This window comes from Stegostoma tigrinum, chromosome 5, assembly GCF_030684315.1.
Source record: "Stegostoma tigrinum isolate sSteTig4 chromosome 5, sSteTig4.hap1, whole genome shotgun sequence".
Taxonomy (NCBI): Eukaryota; Metazoa; Chordata; class Chondrichthyes; order Orectolobiformes; family Stegostomatidae; genus Stegostoma; species Stegostoma tigrinum.
The window spans coordinates 32,399,489-32,420,313 of record NC_081358.1 but is presented as its reverse complement, the minus strand read 5'-3'; positions in this window follow the sequence as shown (position 1 = coordinate 32,420,313).

Here is a 20,825-nt window from a genome sequence, read left to right as displayed (position 1 = left end):
TTTACAGCACCATTGCCAGTAGCCCAGGAACAACACTCCAAATTGCATCTGCATAACATTTTAATTTCTCTCATCATCATATTTGTGGCTTTTAGGAGTAAGACAACCAGCTTTGTAGCAATTAGTGCCAAATGATTAGTTTAATCCCATGGACCCATATCTGTTAGGAGCTGTTGGGATTGAACAACAATAGATCTGTTGTGCTCTTTCCCTATTCATTGCCATCAGAACACAGTTTATATCAAGAAGTGGAAACTGAGCAAAGGAGAAAAAGGGCAGGCTGAAACATTTAGTTGGGAGAAGAGTGATACACAACTGATGAGATGTTTTTAGGAGGTCTTTGAAGGAAAACAAAGGGTAACAAGGTAAACAATTGTGGGAGCAAGTTCCTGCAGAGTCTTGAGATGCAAAGGCAAAAGCAATGGCCACTCAGGATAGAGTAGGGCCTAAACTTCAGCTCACTCTGAGGGGTAAAGGAATTATGAGGGATTCTTGGCTTGAGGTGTTTGAACAGATGAATAGATACAACAGGAGCTATGGAGAGATTGTCATCAAGGGATAAGCATTTACTCTTAATAGCAAGGTCCTGGGGAGTGTTGGGGTGCAGGTTTGTATTTCCTTGAAAGTGGAGTCACAGCTAGACAGAATAGTGAAGAAGGCATTTGGTATGCTTGTCTTTATTGGTCAATGCATTGAGTATAGGAGATGGGACATTATGTTGCCACTAGACAGGATATTGATTAGGCCACTTTTGTAATATTCTGATCAATCCTGGTCTGCCTACTATAGGAAGGATGTTGTCAAACTTGAAAAGGTTCAGAAAAGATTTACAAAGATGTTGCCAGGCTTGCAGGGTTTAAGCTATAGGGAGAAATTGAGTAGGTTGAGGTTACTTTCCCTGGAACATCGGTGGCTGAGGGATGACCTTATCGAAGTTTATAAAATCATTCGGGGCATGGATAGGGTGAACAGAAAAGGCCATTTTCCTGGAGGAGGGGAGTCCAAAACTAGAGACCATAGGTTCAAGGTGAGAGGAAGAAGGAAAAAAAGGGATCTAAGGGGCATCTTTTTAACACAGAGAGTGGTGCTAGCATGGAATTCGCTGCCAGAGGAAGTGGAGGAGGCTGGCATAATTATAGCGTTTAAAAAGCATCTGGGTGGGGATATGAATAGGAAAGATTGAGACGGATATGGGCCAAATGCTAGCAAATAAATTAATGCCATATATCTGGTCAGCATGGGCAAGTTGGACCAACTGATCTGTTTCTGTGCTATACAACTCTACAATTCTATAACTCTATACAAACCATGAGTAGGAGTGGGCCATTCAGCCCCTCAAGCTTGCACCACCATTTAATACAATCGTGGCTAATCTCATCCTAGGCTCATATGCACTTTCCTGCCGCTCTCCATAACCCTGCAACCCATCGCCAAATAAAAATCTGTCCATCTTCTCCTTAAATTTACCCAGCATTCACCTCACTCTAAGGAAATGAATTCCACAGATTGACAACATTTTTCGAGAAGTAATTTCTCCTCATCCTAGTTTTAAATCTGCTGTCCCTTATCCTAAGACTACAACCTCTCATTCTCGATTGCTCCACACGAGGAAACATCCTGTCCACGTCTACTTTGCCAATCTCCTTTGGCATTTTATAGCCCTCAATTAAATCTCCTCTCATTCGTCTGAACTCCAGAGAACATCAGCCTGAGCTGCTCAATCTTTCTTCATAAAACAAACCCCTCATCTCTGGAATCAGTCTGGTGAGCTCCCACTGAGCAATCTCCAATACATCTACATTCTCCTAAAGAGATAGTAGGATCTATTGAAGCTGGAGTCTGAGATAACAAGGTGTAGAGCTGGAGGAACATAGCAGGCCAGGCAGCATCAGAGGAAAAGATGGTAGGCACTGCCGATGCTGGAGAATCTGAGATAAGTTTCTGAAGAAGGGTCTCGACCCGAAATGCCAGCTTTCCTGCTCATCTGATGCTGCTTGGCCTGCTGTGTTCATCCAGCTCTATACCGTGTTATCTTAGCATCAGAGGAAGCATCATTTTTTGTGAAGAAGGGTCCAGACCTGAAATGTCAGCTCTCCTGCTCCTCTGATGCTGCCTGGCCTGTCATGTTCCTCCAGGTCCACACCTTGTTATCTCCACATTCTCCTGAAATAAGGGAACAAAAGTATTCCAGGTGCAGTCTTATTAATGCCTTGTACATTGAATTAGGAAGGCAGACATCAGGAAGTGCTGGTGGCACTGGTCAGTCTTTCAGTGCAAGCTTACGCAGAATGGCTCAACAGATGGAAGAGTGTTGCTCCACCTTCTGTCAGAGCCATACACACAATGTCAACATAGAGGAATGAATCAGACATAACAATGATGGTCATTGTGAAGGGACCTGGAATCTTCTCATCCTGGAAGTAATGTGCTTAGAGTTGCGAAGGTAATTTAATTAACAGGGCAGTAGCACTTCAGAATCCTCCTGCCCTTCCTGTCTTGTAATCAATTGGTCTTTAATTGATCACTTCATAACAATTAACAGCCTATTCCCTGTTGTTTTGCAGTTACCTTGGCCCCTGAGTGGCACAGTGGTAAGTCTGGGCCAGAGAAAAACCAAAAGAACTGCAGGTGCTGTAAATCAGGAACAAAAACACAAGTGGCTGGAAAAGCTAAGCAGGTCTGGCAGCACCTTCGAAGAACTCACATTTCAGATCCAGTGATCCTTCATCAGAACTCTGGGCCAGAGGCTGGGTTCATGTCTTTCCTGCTCCATAAGGAGAGCAGGTTGATTAAGATCATGTACCTTCAACCCAGGTACACCCAAACTGAATCTGTTCACTTAGCCCGGTTCTTCTGGTCTAAAGAAGCTGTTGCCACCACCAAAGAAAGCACATTATCCGGACAGATATTTATGGGAACTGCAGATGCTGGAGAATCTGAGATAACAAGGTGTAGAGCTGGATGAACACAGCAGGCCAAGCAGCATCAAAGGAGCAGGAAAACTGACATTTCAGGCCGAGACCATTCTAGGCCTGAAACGTCAGCTTTCCTGCTCCTCTGATGCTGCTTGGCCTGCTTTGTTCATCCAACTCCACACCTTGTTACATTAGTCGGACAGCAACGATTGCTTTACAATGACCTTCTATTGATTTCACTGATTGATTTTCTGCCCCAAGCGACTTGAATTCAGGGTAAGGCCAGTTACAGTCTTCCAAACAGCCTAACTGAGTAGGCCTTGGGTGTCCTGTTGAATTGCTAGAAAGTAATGAGCGAGCCAAGATTCTGCCAGTGCTTCCAGTGAAATCTCTGAGGATCTCCATGTCAACTTAGTCAAATACTGCCTGGCTTCGGGGAAATTATGTTTTCAAAATGATCACACCATTTCTGCATTTATTCTTGCTCAGACTCCAGAGTGTACTGAGGCCCAGCTTTGGGAACATGAGCTTGAGTGCATGGAAAATGCGCCTACTCTGGTCTCTCAGGATGACGGCGTCTGAGTCATGTAGCATCATTCCCCCCCACCAACTACAACCCATTCTACCAGTACCCCGGTTTGTGCCACATGCCCAGCTGTGACAAATTAACCCATGCCAAGATGGTGCAGTCCACACTGGACTCTTAGACGCAGGTCTCCTTGATGTCACCAAGCCTAGGAAACTGAATTGTCCCTGATAGACAGCCTCACAGCGCCAGAGCCCCGGGTTCAATTCCAGCCTTGGGCAACTGTCTGTGTGGAGTTTGCACATTCTCCCCATGTTTGTGTGGGTTTCCTCCGGGTGCTCTGGTTTCCTCCCGCAGTCCAAAGATGTGCAAGCTAGATGGATTGGCCATGATAAATTGCCTGTAGTGTTCAGGGGTGTGTGGGTTATAGGGTGCTGTGTCTGGGTGGGATGCTTCAAGGGGTGGTATGGACTTGTTGGGCCGAAGGGCCTGTTTCCACACTGTAGGGATTCTAATCTAATCTAATCTAATCGAATCATAAATTCAACAATGTTTCTCTCATTTAAATAACTGGAAAATATTTTCACAGAACTCTAGAGTTGGTAAACAAGCACAGAGGTGAGCTTGAAAGTGTTACATAACATTAGTTTATAAGTATTCATTGAATCCCTACAGTGTGGAAGCAGGCCATTTGGCCCATTGAGTCCACACTGACCTTCTAGAGAGTATTCCACGCGACCCACTCCATCCCTGTAACCGTGCATTTCCCGTGGAAAATCCACCTAACGTGCAGATCTTTAGACTGTGGGAGAAAACTCACACAGACACAGGGAGAATGTGCAAACTCCACACAGTCAGTCACCTGTGGCTAGAATCGAACTCAGTTCCCTGGCACTTATGGCAGCAGCGCTAACAACTGATCAAACATGCCACCCCAAGTGGAATTAAATAAATACCACATTTTTGACCTGCATTTTGTTTTGTTGGTAATATTTCTGGTGAAGAGGATGCAAGATCCATCAGACTGGACTGAAGGAAGGCAATTGAATGACGTTCCAAAAGGTGGATGAAATGGTCAATTGGTGCTTTGGGAGTCAGAGGGACTCTGTACCCTGTGTGTTCATGTGTCTGTCTAAATACCCTTTCTCAAAGTTGATAATGTGTCTGCTGTTACCACTTGCCCTGGCAGCACATTCCAGGTGCCTGCCAACCTCTGCTTCAACAACTTTCCTTGGACACCTCCTTTAAACATTTTCTCTTTCAGCTTAAACTTATGGCCCCAGTAGTTGATATTTTCACCTGGGGAAAAGCTCTGACTTTGCCCCCATCCTTGTTCCTCGTAATTTCATATACTTCTGTCTGGCCGCTTTCTCAGCCTCCTGCGCTCTAGCAAAAACAATCCAAGTTTTTCCAACCCCTCCTTAGAGCTAATACACTCAAATCCAAGCAACATCTTGACAAAGGTAACAAAGTGTGAAGCTGGATGAATACAGCAGGCCAAGCAGCATCTTAGGAGAACAAAAGCTGACGTTTTGGGCCTAGATCCTTCATCCCTCTCTGATGAAGGGTCTAGGCCCGAAATGTCAGCTTTTGTGCTCCTGAGATGCTGCTTGCCCTGCTGTGTTCATCCAGCTTCACACTTTGTTATCTCGGATTCTCCAGCATCTGCAGTTCCCATTATCTCTGATCGCAACATCCTGATAAACCTCTTTTGCACCATCTCCAAAGCCTACATATCCTTCCTCTCGTGTGGTGACCCTTGTCCTTGTCTCCATCCAGGAGGACAGGGTTCATGTCCCACCTGCTCCAAAGGTGTATAATAATATCTTTGAACAGATTGATTAAAAAAAATGGCCTGCTCTACTGTTCTGCCAGATTCCATAGGTCCACCACATCTGTGTCGAGGTTGGCTAAATTATTTGATCGGTTGAGGAATCAAGTGTTGCAGGGAAAGTGGATGTGTGGAATGTTGGATCAGTCATGATCCTACTGTATGGTTGAACAGGATTGAATGGCCGAATGACCTACCCCTGTTCCAAACTCCTCTGGTCTCATTGCAATTATTTTGGGATGTCCTCACAATGTGTACTGAGATGGCCAAACCAATATTGGAGGTAGTTCAGGAATTGGATGAGCATACTCACACCACTTCTCATATTAGATCAGCAAATGCCCAATTGACATTTGTCAGTCCCGGGTCGTCTGGAGAGAAACAACAAAGTCAGAAAGCAAGGAAGGAATGAAGGGGCAGAGGGAGGTAAAAACAAGTGAGGGTGGGAGGGAGAAAAGAAACAGAGTGTGAGAGGAAGTGAGTGATGAGAGAGAGGGATAGATGACAGAAAACAGAGAGGGAGGGAACAGCAGGGAGTAAGGAAATAAAGACTATAAAATACAGTCCTTTCAGGCAATTTGGATGTGATTGGGTTTCTTGGCTCACTCCATAAACAAAATATATCCAGATTCGAATGAGCAACCTCTCACAGGACTTAGAAAAAATTAAACCAAAGTAATATTTTTCTTCAATGCAGACTACAAAGATGATATTGAATTGACTCACAGAATGGCACATTCACAGTCCAAGCGGAAAACTAATCAGTTAATGACTGTAATCATAATATATATTTGAAAATTGGCCATTCTGTCTTTAAAATGGACATGTTATCTTACAAAATGACTCCCAGAAGTCACATGACTCTCCTTGCAGATTTCAACTGGTTTGGGGACTAGACTAGCCTGTACTTATCTCTGGAGAAAACCACTGAAGTATTTCCTAAAATACAACCAATATTTCTAAAGGTTAACAGAAAATTCTTCACAACATTTTGGAATGGAAGCCATTTAAAATAGACTAACAGCAACCATTTTGAACAGAATATCCCCAGAGGAAGAACATTGAGGACACCATCAGAGAGAGCGTTCATAGCCAAAGGAAGTACAGTGAGGAAAGTTTGCATAAATCCCCTACTGCACTGCTGTCAAAATCCAGGTCATTTGTTCGTGCCATAATCGTAAAACTAGTAAGGAACAGGGAACCTTCTTCCTTTTTCCCAAGTCCTGCTGAGTCCATCTGTCAGAAAGCTACTGACTAGCTGGCTACCGAAGCTATCACATTAACAGAATGTGATTTCAAGTTCAATCGCTTCATCCTAGTCCCAAAGAAGACGACTGGACTCAAAATCTTAACTTTGTTTCTTTCTCCAAAAATGCCTCCAAACCTGTTGAGTTTCTTTGGCAATTATTGTTTATATTTCAAATCTCCAGCATGTTTCTTTTATTAACTCAAGAATTAACAGTCCTGTAATGATCTTTGAGATTTACCTTTTGTCTTTATAATTGCCTTTTATCTTTACCTACTTTCAATTCTTGCAAATCAATTTTTAGTTCACAATCTCATCAATTTTATTTGTATAACTAAATACTTTAGTATTGTTTAGGGTTAAAGCACTGCTGATGGCTCTTTTAGAAAAAAAATTGTGAAGACCATATGAAGTAAGAAGAGGAGCAGGCCATTCAGCCCCTAGACCATGCTCTACCATTCAATAGGATCAAGGGTGATCCAACACTCCTCATGCCCACCTTCCTGTCCTTTCCCCATTACCCTCAATTTCCTGACTGTTCAAGAATATAACTCAGCCTGAAATACACACAAGGACTCTACCCCCACAGCTTTCGGTGGCAAGGAATTCCAATGACTCACAACCCTCTGAGAGAAGAATTTTCTCCTCTCCTCAGCCTTAAATCAGCACCCCTTGAAAACAAATATGAAACTAAAACAGAGGTTATAGATGAGCCATATACAATCATCATGGGACAGGGGCCATTCTAATGACATGCTTGTGTGATCATGACACAGTCTTCACATCTATTACAATTTAAGAGACAAACAGTATGAAACTGAAGGAACATACCAGGTAATGCAACATCAGAGGAGCAGGAAAGTCAACGTTTCGGGTCGAGACACTTCTTCAGAAGGGTTCTGGTGAAGGGTCCCGAAACAAAATGTCAGCTTTCCTGCTCCTCTAATGCTGCCTGGCCTGCTGTGATCCTCCAACTCCACACTGAGTTGTCTCCGACTCCAGCGTCTGCAGTTCTGGCTATCTCCTATTAAATTCAAGATTATCCCCGAAAAGTTCCAAGTAGGATCCGATCAGGAAACTTCAATTAAGGGCTTGTGACATAACTAAATATACTTCATGGATCAGATTTGTATAAAAAGTAATGTTTATCATCTAGTGTACATTTGAAGAAGTTACATTTTCTTCTATGCATAATATGTTATCTTTGAAGGAAGAAGAGAGTGAACCTGGACGTTGCTGGAAGCACAAATTGACCAATTGTAAATTGGTAGCCCACTTTACTTTCTGCCTGATTTTCTTTGACATTTTGCACAACTACCAAAGTCAAATTTTCTGTTGCCATCAATCAGGAACTGAAGAGCTCACGTGAAAACGTTCAGAAAATGTGCAAGGTCTGTGAGATTTTTTTTTGTTTCATAGCTAATCAAAAGTATTTTTCAGCGGATAAAATGTTAAAAAGAAACTGACACGAGAAAGAGAATCAAGTTAATGCGTGATGTATGCATATACATTGATGCATTTCAATACATTTGACTTTCCATTCCTTTTCATACATTGTAAACATTCAAGTGTAACCAATCAATGTGATGACCATACGTTCACTCCAGTTCTGACAGCTGACTTTCCATGTGAAATAACTGATGGCTGCCTCAGGCATTCTCTACACATGCACAGGACAATCTTTATATTCTAGTATTTAGTTGGAATTTCATATGTTGGCCTTTTAAACAAACTGCAGCCTCTCTTTACTGCCTTTTGCTTCTAAGGGGAGGCAATAGCCTACTGGTATTGTCACTGGACTGTTAATCCCGTAACCCAGATAATGTGCATAGTGGCTCAGTGGTTAGCTCTGATGCCTCACACACACCAGGGACCAGGGGTCAATTCCACCCTCTAGCAACTGTCTGTGTGGAGTTTACACATTCTCCCTGTGTCTGTGTGGGTTTCATCTGGGTTCTTCATTTCCCTCCCACAGCCCAACGATGTGCAGGTTACATGGATTGGCCATGCTAAATTGCCCTATCGTGTCCCGGGTGAGTAGGACATGTGGGTTAGCCATGAGAAATGCAGGATTACATGGATATGGTAGGGGATGTGGGTCTGGGTGGGATGGTCTTCAGAGGGTTGGCGTGAACGTTGTGGGCTGGATGGCCGACCTCCACACTGTAGGAAGTCTATGTCCTGGGGACCTGGGTTTGAATCCTGCCATGGTAGATGGTGGAAGTTGGATTCAAATTTTTTTCTAAATCTGGAAAATCAAGTCTAATAATGATCATGAATCCATTGCTTATTGCCAGAAAAGCCAAACTGTGTCACTGATGTCCTTTAGGGGCGGAAACTGTCATCCTTACCTCGTCTGGTATCCATGTGACTCCAGACCCACAGCAGTGTAGTTGACCCTTAGCTTCTCTCTGGGAGATTAGGAGTGGGCAATAAATCCTGACAGAGAAAAACAGAGAATTAATACAAACACGTGAAATTTTAAAACAATGAATCAACTTGTAGCTATTTTTAAACTTGTAATGGCAACCCTCTGAAATGAGTGGGACTTAAACCCAGGCCTTCTGGTTCAGAGGACACTATCACTCAGCTGCGCAGCCTTCAACTTTTTATCAGCTAGCATGGCAGGGCTTAACCACATGTAGGAAGACAGCATTAACCTGGCTGTGTGGACTACTAGTTCAGTGATATCACCACTATGTCAGCATCTCCACCAGCATGTATCAACTTTATACAATGTACTGCTGGGTCTATCATGAGGTGTAGCAAATGCCTACATGATACAGAACTAGTCATGGGGAGGAACATCAGAACTACTGGAAAACAGTAAAGGAAAAAGTGACCGCATATTTCTTACCGTATTTCGACACATTAGAACTTGAAAGCTGCAAATGCTTTCTCAGGCTTTGTTTAACTGACCAGCTTCAAAAATGTACCTAGAGTCATAGAGCTAGACAACTCAGAAGACACTGCTTTTGGTCCAACTTGTCCATGCAAATCAGATATTTTATATAAATCGAGTCCCATTTGCCAGCATTTGGCCCATATCCCTCTAAACCATTCCTATTCACATACCCATCCAAATGCTTTTAAATGCTGTAATTGTACCAGCCTCCACCATTTCCTCTGGCAGCACATTCCTTACACTCGCCACCTTCTACGTGAAAAGGTTGCCCCTTAGATCTCTTTTATATCTTTCCCCTCTCACCTTAAAATTATGCCCTCTAGTTTTGGACACCCCCACCCTGGGAAAGAGACCTGGCCGATTTACCCTATCCATGCCTGTCATGATTTTATAAACCTCTATAAGGTCACCTAAGGTCCATGGAAAATAGCCTTATAAGGGTGTATATTTCCTGCCCAGCAAATCTTACATCCTGTCATTGTTTTTGGATACGTATTCATTTCCATATTAATAATTATTATTTGCTATGTCAAATCTAACAGACACTTTGCAATATTTTAAAAGAAGGTAATGTAATTCTCAAAGCTGAAGTGAAAATCCTACAGGAGTTTCGATGAAATATTTCTGCAGCAGTCTTTTTGACATTTTGTATTTGCTTACTTGTTTTGAAGTTTCTCGAATTTTGTGATAAATTTAAAAGGTGCAACTTCTTTCAGTTTGTGGAATGATTTGTGTGAATATCTCTCTCATCTGTCATCCGTGCACAAATACTCTCACTGAATCAGTTTAATTTCACGTTTTGAGGTCAAATTAGAGACTGTAAAAAATAACATGGCAATTGCATTTCTTTTTCATTTTTAAAATCCCTTTTCTGATATGTTATACTCTTAGAGTTTCTGCTGAAGCATGTATTGCTTCTACAAGGTAATTTTAGAGCAAGTTGAGCCGTGACAAGTAGGGACAGCTAGCCTAATTGAATCATTTGAGTCAAAGCAGCTCAAGTAGGAGTCCTCCTGCAGCCCACATTGATATTACTGAGGGAAGCATTAAGCCATGAAATCGGGTCTGTTTTTGACTTTAGTGTTCCTGACATGGCAGTGAGGACAGAGTGTCTTTCTTTGTAACACAAGAAGTTCTTATAGTTAGCAGAAAAAGTTTTCACAGTGGTGACTTGAAAATCATATTATCCTTACAGTGTAGAAGCAGGCCATTTGGCCCATCAGGCCACTCAGACCCTCCAAAGAGCACCCCACCCAATCCCTTTATTTCCTATGGCTAATCCACTTAACCTGCACATCCCTGGACTGTGGGAGGAAACTGGAGCACCTGAAGAAAATCCACTCAGACACAAGGAGAATGTGCAAACTCCACACAGTCATCCAAGGTTGGAATTGAACCCAGGGCCCTGGCACTGTGAGGCATTAGAGCTAACTGTTGAGCCATCGTGCCTCCCCATGTTCCAATAAATTGACCAGTTCTGAAAGTTGTATTACAAAGCTCAGCATATTTCCATCAGCCTTACAGTTTCTTTCTGTAATTTGCTTTCCTAAAGGCATCAACTTGCCTCGGAGCACAATGTCCACAACAGTCACTTTTAGGCATCTCACCAAACAAATAAGTCATTGGCTTTCAACAACATTGTAGCCATGACAATCCTGACCTCACCAATAACTACACCTGTCCAAACACCAAGCATCTTTGGAGATCCGCAGCGCAGACATGGAGAAACATAGCAGGCCAGGCAGCATCAGAGGAGCAGGATTTGGGTCAGGACCTTTCTTCAGACCAAACCCTTTTTCTGAAGAAGGGCTCTGACCTGAAACATCAGCTTTTCTGCTCCTTTGATGCTGCCCAGCCTGCTGTGTTACTCCAGCTCCATGCTGTGTTATCTCTGACTCCAGCATCGGCAGTTCTTACAATCTCTAAACATCTTTGGATCTGATTTATAACTGAAATACCTTTGTGATCTCCCCATCTTCCGGCATAGAATCTAAGAATTGGTGTGAGTCCTGATGTCTGCTACAGTCTAGGGCAGCTCTATCTGATCTGATTCTAACCTACTCTGTTGTCTAGGAAACTGGCACCATCCAATTGGCCATCCATTTAATTAATACCTTCCGATGGATTTGGTTAAAGCAAACTCTCTATCCTCTCCCCCACCCCTACAACTGCATGGATATAGAAACTGCTTAATTCTTAGAGTTTGAGTGAGGTAGTGCTTTTAGTTTGACCACTGTGAGGACATTTTCATTCAATTATTGATTTGAATAACTTATCCTCTGAGATATCGTGTCCGACTAATTGGTAAACCTTCCAAAAATACTTTTTCACAATGTGAGTGGCATGGGGCTATCATTTTTGCCCGTTCCTGTTGTATCAGAAGTTAACTAACATCACAAGATAAAAAAGGATGCTCCTGAGCAGAACTAACCAGAGTTCCAAGTGGTTCTGCAGGGATCTATCTTCAGTGTTAAGTGTATGCACCTTACCCTTAGATAGAGACTGTGGTCTTACTAAGGATGCTCACTAACTCAGATGTAACTAGCTGCTAAGTACTATGTTGATCAACCAGATCAATCATTTGAATTGAATCATTTATTGTCACGTGTATACAGTGTAAAATACTGTGAAAAGAGTGTACCATCACCACACATAGGTGCCATTCACATTAACTTAAAACAAAATATAAAGAAAAATAACTTAAAGACAGTCCAACTGTTCCTTCTCTGCTGCTACAGACCCTCTCCACGCCACACCAGCCCACATCTTGTCACCATCAGTGTCCTTCTCCAGGCCACACCAGCCCACACCATGTCACCATCTGTGTCCCTCTCCAGGCCACACCAGCCCACACCATGTCACCATCAGTGTCCCTCTCCAGGACATACCAGCCCACACCATGTCACCATCAGTGTCCCTCTCCAGTCCACACCAGCCCAATCCATGTCACCATCAGTGTCCCTCTCCAGGCCACACCAGCCCACACCATGTCACCATCAGTGCCCCTCTCCAGGCCACACCAGCCCACACCATGTCACCATCAGTGCTCCTCTCCAGGCCACACCTATCAGGACTGAGTGTCACTTCTGCTAAAGATTTGTGTGGGCATCCTTGCCCAGATGGTATCAGCAACACAGCATAATCCTGTAAGCAGGGTTGGTGGCAGTGAATCTATCCAAGACATCTCAGGTGGTCCTAGTTATCAGATACTTGCTGACAGATTTGATTTGAATTCATTTCATTTATTGTCATGTGTACCTAAGTGCAGTGAAAAGCTTTGTTCACGAGCAGTACAGGCGGATCATAGCAAGCAAGGACATACAGATCATAAGGTGAAAAACTTGGCCAGAGCAGGGCATACAAAGCTGGTTTCTAAATGTATTCAAATTTCTAATTACCTTGAAACAATGCCAATGGATCCTTACCTTGAAATATTATAGCCCATTTGGTGACAATGCTTGTAAAATGTTGCTATTTTAGAAATTATAGGATGTTGACTAAGGACTGTGGGAAAATGTCCTGGTTAAGAGGGCATGTGACCTACAGGGAAGCCAGCTGTTAATAGTTCTTAATGATCTTAATGATCTTGGTGGTAAAAGTTAGCGGTTCAGAAGACAGTTGGTGAATTGTTGCGGTACATCCTTGTAATGGTTTACATACAGCCTCAGAGCAGTGACGATGAAGGGGGTCAATACTGAATCTAGTCCCTGGGTTCCTCAGAACAGCAGACGGTCACGTACTGGATCTGAAGGAACTGTTTAACTCCCAGCCAGATTTTGCAGAGTGCCATATTTCCACACACCCACTAAGGGGTCAATTGTGAACATATACAACCATTGACTACTCCACCAATTTAAGCTGGAAGCATCATTGTTTAATGTCCTGCTCCCTCATCTTCTCCCTTATATTCCTCCTTCATTCTTTTCCTTCATCCTTCTCCATCATCTTTCTCCCTCATCTGCTTCCTTCATCCTTCCCCTTCATCTTTCTCTCTCACCGGGAGAGGAAGCCTTGCTCCCAGCCAGCCAGCACGGTCCTTCCGGGAGTGCTGACAGACGATCCCTAAGGAAAAGCGGCGATGAACCCAAGCAGGCAAATTCATGGATTAATGTCATCCTCAATGATCAGCTATCCCTCAATTTGTGGCTGATCCTGCTTAGGATCACAAGTTATTGCTACAGATCACTATATGACTAAACAAGCCAATTCTCAACCAAAGATCTTTGGGTCAATGGGCCAGGACGACCCCAAGTGGAGGGATTCAAATTGGAGGATTTACTTCCTTCCCTGCTGTCTCTCCAGCTCATGAGGAAGGGGCTTGGATTCAAATCATGATGTAGCCCATTTTAAACAATGGGTAGTAAGTTGCTTCTCATCAATAAGGCTACATTTTGAGGAAGACTTAACAATTTATTTGAAGTATTTTTCTATTATCCACTGAACACCGACCAGTTGAGAGTTGGGGGAAAGCTGGTTCTTGGCCTCCCAACCACCATGGGTTTTCTCAGGTGGTATGAGGAGGGTCGTAGGGTGGTAAGGGACATGAGTTAGCATGGAAGAAGAACAGGGAGTGGAGAACGGGGTACGAGAGGATATCAGCAGTGACGACTGGAGAGTCTAAAATATAAGCAAAAAACTGAAACAAAGTCCTGGAGGAGCAAGCCAGGACTTTTTTTTTAACAGCCTGCCTCTGCAATGGACCATGACAATGGTGGCTTCAGGTCTGCTCTGGGGGACAGTGATCCCAATTCCATCATGCCTTGCCTCCATTCACCAATTCCAAGTGAAAAGTGAGTCTGATGGGGTACTCCCTCGTGAGGGGGAAATTTCCTGACCCCACTATCACTTTGAAGTTTAAAACCCAGGCCTCAGTATATACCTATCAGCCCAGTGAGCATTTTATGTCCCTAGGTGGCTTCTGTAATACAAGGGAAAACAAAGGGGAGTGTTCAGGATGGGTGGGAAGGTAGACAGGTCAAACCAATACAATCACTCCCTGCCATCAGAACATACACCCAGTGGGGGCCTGTAATACTCAGCCCCAGGTTTATGCAACCTGTCTTTATAACTTAACCCCTAAAGCCCTGGTACTGTGCTGGTGAATCTGGACAAGACCAACCTGAACCAACTGACCAGTAATATTAGTCAGAGGAGCTCCTACTATAGTGACCTCAGGACCATGATTTATTTTTTTCATTCTGGAACAAGGTCATCACTGGCCAGGCCAGCATTTATTGCCCATCCCCCTTTTCCCAGGGAGCAGTTGAAAGTCAACCACATTGCAGTGGGCCTGGAATCACATGTAGGCCAGACCAGCTAAGGGTGACTGTTTCCTTCCCTGAAGGTCATTAATGAACCAGATGAGCTCTTTTCTGTTAATCTGCAATGGATTCACGGCCATCATTAGACTATTAATTCCAGATACTTACTGAATTCAAACTCACCATCTGCCGTGGCAAGATTTGAACTATGTGTCTCTGGAGCATTACCTGGGTCTCCAGATTAACAATCCAGTGATAATACCACTAGGCTGTCACGCCCAAAGATCTCCAACAAACTCGAGCATCTTTCTTTGCACCAGGTATAGCTGAACACCCTCACCCCCAGCGATCTTGGTATTTCTGAGACTTATCAGTATTCAGCTAATGGGTGCCTTCAAGCTGAGGACAGCTCCTCCCAACTCAACCGTGACATTCAACTAATCCCTGCGCCTGTACATGCTCTCGTGAAAACCAAGCTCAGAACCAAGCTGAGCTTTGTTGTTCAGAACCAAGCTAGCAGGTTATCGATGATTAGTGTCTCCCTCATCAGATGACTGGCAGGAGGATGACAAGACCCTAAATGGTCAATCAGATTTCTCCTGCTTTTCATGATTTGCACTAACCTGGTGACTTTCCACTGAGTAGATGTTTGTATTGTGTGTGTCTATAATAGCTTAGTGCTTGATTGGCTAGTTTTAGAATGCCAATTTCTACAACCAGGGCATCTGTAGATCTCTGAGGCAGTCATCCCTTCTTCGTCACCATGATTTATTGGAGTTTAGATTTTCTCCATTCAGGCAAATGACATTCACAGGGAAATTCTGGAGCAATGCTTTCTCCAGCTAAAATATAGCAGAAGAAAGCAGCCCAGGGTGATGTATGTTAACTTCTCTACAGCTAGACATTGTTGTCAGAAAATGATTGGGAAAGGGTGCTGAAAAGATTTACCAGGATTAGTGGCTTTGAGTTAGGCTGGGACATTTTTTCACATGGGTATAGGAAGTTGAGAGGTGACCCTACAGAGGTTCATCAAATCATGAGCAGCAGGGATAAAATGAACAGCCAAGATCTTTATTTTTGCCCAGGGTAGGTAAGTCCAAAACAAAGGGGCATCCTTTTAAGGTAAGAGGAGAAAGATTTGAAAGGGACCTGTGGGGCAACATTTTCATGCAGAGGGTGGTTCGTATGTGAGATAAACTGCCAGAGGAAATGGTAGTTGCAAGTAATAAGCTGAAAATGAAGGTGGGATACAAAGTAAAAGTAATTGCATTTTAAGTTTCTCAACAATTCCAATTATTCTGTCTTGGTTCTTCAATACTGGTAATTTTTACAGATATCCTTGAGTATTCAGTTCATGGTTCCTGTTTCAATTTGCTTTTCCACGAGATACTGAATTCAAGGTTCAGAGACACAGGGAGAGAGAAATTACCAACTTATTTTGTTATTAATTCACAATTCCTTTTCTCTCTCTGTTGAGGCTATATAGGCTGGGGTTGTTTTCTCTGGAGTGTCAGAGTCTGAGGGGTGACCTTACGGAAGTTTATAAAATCATGAGGGGCATGGATAGAGTGAATAGCCAAGGTCTTTTCCTGGGGTAAGGGAGTCCCAAGCTAGTGGGCATAGCTTTAAGGTGAGAGACTAAAGATTTAAAAGGGACCTAATGGACAATTTGTTCACACAGAGGGTGATGTGTGTATACAATGAGCTGCTAGATGAAGTGGTGGAGGCTGGTACAATTACAACATTTAAAAGGCATCTGAATGGGTATATGAATAGGAAGGGTTTAGAGGGCTATGGACCAAATGCTGGCAAATGGGACTAGATTCATTTAGGATATCTGGTCGACATGGATGAGTTAAACTGATGTTTCTATTTCTGTGCTGTACATCTCCATGACTCTATGACTTTATGACTCTATGCTCAAAAGGAGTTGTTAAAATTTAACTCAATGTGCACTCCAATGTCTGGTTCCATTGAATTTTTAAGCTGGTGAGCCAGCAGGTGAATCTTTCATCTCCCAATATGTAAAATTATCACTTGAGCGGCATTCCCTCTAATATTTCCTGTCACTGCACAAATCTCCAAGATCCATGGAAAACAACCAATTCCAGAACCAGACATCAGTGCATCTTTACATTGAGTAGTGTGCATGTACTCTCAGGAACATTACTTGTGGGATTCAAACAGATAGAAATTTATGAACTCTGAGTTTGTCTTGTTTCACTGTCTTTGGATGAAGTGGTGAAATCAGTGCAGAGAGCTATTACACATCTCACACTCAGCTCATAAAGTTTTCTTCAGCCTGTAGTCAGGAGTCATGGCAGCCACTTTAGATCAGTGTTTGTCCTTTTACTTCAGCCCCTGAAAGTCTTGGGTTTAAAATCAGGTCTGGGGAGCCAAAAATCAATAGTCCGTGTTGACCATTACTATAACACGTTGCTGAGAGAATGTTCAAGTTGGTGGATTGTCCTCGATTATGTTAAGTTTCTCGAGTGTTTCTGGAGCAGCAATTATCTTGGAAAGTGGAGATTATTCCAGCATAATCTTGATTTACATCTTATAGATGGACGTCAGGATTGAGGGGACAGGAGATATGTCAGCAGAATTCCCAAATTCTGACTTTATTTATATAGTTGGTCCTGTGCAGTTTCTGGTCAATGGTAACCCCTGTCATTTAGATAGTGACAGGTTCAATGATGGTAATAGCAGCGAATTTCAGAGAGAGATGTAATATCCTTGCTTATTGGAGATGATTATGGTCTGACACTTAACAGCCCAAGCCTGAACGTTTTCCAGATCTTGTTTCATATAGATTTAGACTGCTTTAGTACTTAAAGATTCTCAAATGGTGTTGAACACTGTGCAAACATCAGCAAATAAGCCCACTATTGACATTATGATGAAGGGAAGGGCGTTGAACAAGCAGCTGAAGATGGTTGGGCCTTGGTCAATGAGATGTTTCTTCAATAACGTGCTGTGATCAAATTATTGATCTTAAACAACCACAAGCATCTTCCTTTGTGCTAGGTATGATTTCAACCAGTGGAGAATCTTGTCCCAATTTCCACTGACATCAGTTTTGCTTGGAGACACAGTCAAGGGTGTTCTCGACCTCTCCCGCGTTTCCCACAACTCATCCCTCACACTCCATCCCCGCAATAACCACCAAAACAGAATCCCCCTCGTCCTCACATACCATCCCACCAAACTCTGGATCCAACGCATCATCCTCCAACACTTCCGCCATCTACAATCCGACCCCACCATCAAAGGCATTTTTCCATCCTCACCCTTGACTGCTTTCCAGAGGGACCACTCTCTCTGGGAGTCCCTTGTCCACTCCACACTCTCCCTCCAACCCCACCACACCCGGCACTTTCCCTGGCAACTGCAGGAAGTGCTACACTTGCCCCCACACCTCCTCCCTCACCCCTATCCCAGGCCCCAAGATGACATTCCACATTAAGCAGAGGTTCACCTGCACATCTGCCAATGTGGTATACTGCATCCACTGTACCCGGTGTGGCCTCCTCTTCATTGGGGAAACCAAGCGGAGGCTTGGGGACCGCTTTGTAGAACACCTCCACTGGGTTTGCAGTAAAATAACTACACATCCCAGTCGCGAACCATTTTAACTCCCCCTCCCATTCCTTAGACGACATGTCCACCCTGGGCCTCCTGCAGTGCCACAATGATGCCACCTGAAGGTTGCAGGAACAGCAACCCATATTCCGCTTGGGAACCCTGGAGCCCAATGGTATCAATGTGGACTTCACAAGCTTCGAAATCTCCCCTCCCCCTACTGCATCCCAAAACCAGCCCAGCTTGTCCCTGCCTCCCTAACCTGTTCTTCTTCTTACCTGTCCCCTCCTCCCTTCTCAAGCCGCACCCCCATTTCCTACCAACTAACCTCATCCCGCCCCCTCCTTGACCTGTCCGTCCTTCCCGGACTGACCTATCCCCTCCCTACCTCCCCACCTACACTCACCTCTACTGGCTCCATCCCCGCCTCTTTGACCTGTCTATCTCCTCTCCATCTATCTTCTCCTCTATCTACCTTCGATCCGCCTCCCCTTCTCTCCCTATTTTTTCAGAACCCTCTCCCCATCCGCTTTTTCTGATGAAGGCTCTACGTCTGAAACGTCAGCTTTTGTGCTCCTAAGATGCTGCTTGGCCTGCTGTGTTTATCCAGCTCCACACTTGGTTATCCCTGGTAATTGGCTGGATTGGATTTGTTCTGCTTTTTGTGTACAGGACACATCTGGACAATTTTCAACATTGCCAGGTAGATGCCAGTGCTGCAACTGCACTGGAACAAATTGGCTTTGAATCAGAACTTCGTCACTGTTGCTCGATTATCGCTGGATCAGACTCCTGGAACTCCCCCGAATGGCACTGTATGTGCAGTAAATAGAAACAGTGCAAGATAATGATTCACCACCAACTTCTCAACAACAATGTTCTGGAAAGTTCTGGATCTCGCATCTTCAGTACTATTGCTGGAATGTTGTCAAGGCCTTGCAGTTTCTATAGCCTCCAACTGTTTCTTGGTATCTCATGTAGTGAATTGAATTGGCTGAAGGCTGGTATCTGTAATGTTGTGGACCAAGATGGATCACCCACTCGGCACTTCTACCTGAAGATTGCCAGGAATTGCCAGAAACTTTAAGGTTTTTGAGAACAGGGAACTCATAGCTCAGATTTTCAACAATTGCAGTTCATACTGTGGTAACTAACTCCTTCAATAAGATCAAAACAGCAAAGAGATTGATGTTGGGAGAAATAACTTGTAGATGGGAACAGGTGGATGTATCATGCAGTATATTTCCCATTGCTCTTAAAAATAACTACCTCAAATTGAAAGGCGGAGGTGAGGTGGTTCATCGATATTCAACAATTTACTTATTGTTTTATTTAGAATTTCACTCAGGCAATTTTTTAAAAAGTGGAATATGACAGCAAGATTACAGTTGTGCAACAACAGTCTCATGCCTGGTGGATTCCTTTTTCATTTCACCATTAGTATGACACATTAAAGCAAGCTACTATTTTTCAATTTTACTGAGACTTAGCATCATTTTATAGTAATTAGCTATCGTTACCATCAGCTAGTAAAATTATTTATTTTCCTCATTTCAGTAAACTTTTACATAAATATATATCAGTCAAAATATTGCTTTTTCTTTTAATCTTTCATGGGATATGAGTATTACTGGCAAAGCCGAGATTTTGTTGCTCATCCCTAACTGTCGTTGAGAAGGTGGTGGTGAATCATTATCTTGAACTGTTTCTATTTACTGCACATGCAGTGCCATTTGGGGGAGTTCCAGGAGTCTGATCCAGCGATAATCGAGCAACAGGGATGAAGTTCCGATTCAAGATGGTGTGCTTGTTAGAGAGCAACTTGGAGGTGGTGGTGTTTCCATGCATCTGTTTCCCTTGTGATGGGATTAGGGGATTAGAAAGTGCAGATGCAAGAGCCTCGTTGGGTTGCTGTAACGCATCTTGTATATGGTACATACTGCTGTCTCTATGCATCAGTGATGAATTTTTTAATGTAATGGAGTAGGATGTTGATCAAGGTAGCTGCTTTGTCCTGGATTGTGTTGAGCTTCTTGAACGTGGTTGAAACCCCAGTGATCCAGGCAAGTGGAGAGTATTCTGTCACACTCCTGACTTGTGTCTCATAGATGATAGAAAGCTTTTGAGAAGTCATTTACTCACTGCAGAATTCCCTACCTGTTCTTGTAGCTGAGGTAGTTACATAGTTAGTCCAGTTAAGTTTCTGATCAACAACAGCCAGTAGGATATAGGAAAGCAATGGCCTACTGGAATTATTGTTAGATGTATTAAGCAGAGGCCAGGTAATCTTTTAGGGATCCAGGTTCAAATCCTACCACAGCAGATGGTGGAATGTGAATTATATAAAAATCTGGAATTTAGAGTCTCCTGAGAGCCACAAATGCATTGTTGGTTATTGGGGAAAACCATCTGGTTCACTAATGTCCTTTAGGGAAGGAAATCTGCCATCCTTACCTCATCTGGCCTACATGTGACTCCAGATGCACGGCAATGTGGTTGGCTCTCAAACGTCTCTCTGGCCAATTAGGGCTGGGCAATAAATGTTGCCCTAGCCAGTGA